Genomic DNA, 1,779 nt, shown 5'->3' with positions numbered 1-1,779 from the left:
GTGACTAGTTACGGCACCCCATCGCACCTGGAGACATCATTTTCGCTTGCTATTGGCTGAAAGACGCAGACTCTTACAAGACAGTAGGGAATCTCCTGGCCTCTGACTGACCGAAAGGACTAAGACAGAAACTCCGTTGTGATTGCTGGTGGAGGTCGAGTGGCAGCAGACACAGGGAGCAGTCGTTCAGCTGAGGCCATTGTAAAGTAGTTCGATAAATGTCTTTTCGAAATGTTAACTGCACTATGGGGGTGCATTACTGGAGGCGGATGAGGACTGCCAATGTGAATACAAGCGTATGAGAAGGCTGTAGACAATTGTTAACAAGTGTTGCATTATTAGCTGAGCACCTGTCCGTCTTCAGGCCACAAGTGGCCCATCGGGACCATCCGACCGCCGTGTCATCCTCAGTTGAGGATTCGGATAGGAGGGACGTGTGGTCAGCACAACGCTCTCCCGGTCGCTACGATGGTTTTCTTTGACCAGTGCTCCTACTAGTCGGTCGAGTAGCTCCTCAATTTACATCACGAGGCTGAGTGCACCGCGAAAAATGGCAACATCACATGGCGGCCTGGATGGTCACCCATCCAAATGCTGGCCACGCCCGACATCGCTTAACTTCGGTGATCTGATGAGAACCGGTGTATCCACTGCGGCAAGGCCGTTGCCCCTGTCGTTGCCAGGGTAAATAGCTATTCTAATTTTCCATTACACCACCTTCGCCTTCTCTCTCTCCATTTACTCCCCCTCCTACTCTCTGTCCATCTCCTCCTGAACCTCTCTCTGTCCAGATCGTCATCTCCCCCTCTCTGTGAAGCTGGTCCTCTCGGCCTCTCCTCTCCCTCGGTCCATCTCCTCCTTCCCGCTCTGTCCACCTCGTTCTCTCCCTCTCTTTTGTCTATCTTGTGCTCCGTCAAGGGCACGGTGTAAGTTCGCAATTACTCTTGTTCACATCCAAGAGTTTATGGGCACTGGGACAAGATTTTGCTTGTAAGAAATATGTGTATAATATCGTATGTACGTTTGTTATAACAATGTTTTAGAAACACCGTTCGCTGGATGCCAAAAGGAGACTAACGCAGGACGCAGCAGCAAGCCAGGTACTGGTCCTCGCAGAAACCAGAGATGTAACGACACTGCGGAGCAGCCGGCCACCGCTCGAACTTGCCGAAGGCCAGCGCTAATAATAAAATCACTCTCAAAAGTCGAGGTGGCTTTAGTGTTTGTTCTCAGTGATAGTTCCAAATGACTCTTACCTGAGAAAGATTAGCAGTCAACGTACGAACTTCGTAGGAGTCAGTTCGTCAATAAACGACAGGTCATAGTCCGTTTTTGTTGCCGCGCGGGGTAACCGTGCGGTCTGAGGCGCCTTGCCACTGTTCCCGCGGCTCCTTCCGTCCGTTATAGTTGTGTGTGGTGTCCTTAGCTTAAGTTAGTTTAAGTTAGATTAAGCAGTGTGTAAGCCTAGGGACCAGTGGCCTTAGTAGTTTGGTCCCATAGGAACTTACCACAAATTTCCAAATATTTCCGTTTTTATTAACGTATGATTTGTCGTCTGATGGGACTAGACTTACTCATTAACAGACTTACAGGTTGGGTAGTAAAATGCTGTGAAGAAACTACCATTAACTGGCGTAGCTGCGAGGTTCCCCCTTCCAAGGCCGATCTAGGACAGACATTGTTCGAGTATGTTCCGCTGATAGTGTTCCCTCTTAAGAATTGTTTCTTACCGGCAAGGGTGACATTTATTGATTAGCAGGATTTTGTGGACGGGAGTAG

General features: G+C 49.2%; 1 pseudogene; it reads right to left on the bottom strand.

Moving 5' to 3' along the window:
- Positions 1 to 551: 551 nt before the first annotated feature.
- On the bottom strand, positions 552 to 669 carry LOC124596974 (annotated as a pseudogene).
- Positions 670 to 1,779: the final 1,110 nt, after the last annotated feature.

Source organism: Schistocerca americana, chromosome 2 (genome assembly GCF_021461395.2).
Source record: "Schistocerca americana isolate TAMUIC-IGC-003095 chromosome 2, iqSchAmer2.1, whole genome shotgun sequence".
Lineage (NCBI taxonomy): Eukaryota > Metazoa > Arthropoda > Insecta > Orthoptera > Acrididae > Schistocerca > Schistocerca americana.
The sequence above is the reverse complement of the archived record's forward strand: the minus strand, read 5'-3'. Positions and strand labels throughout refer to the sequence as shown.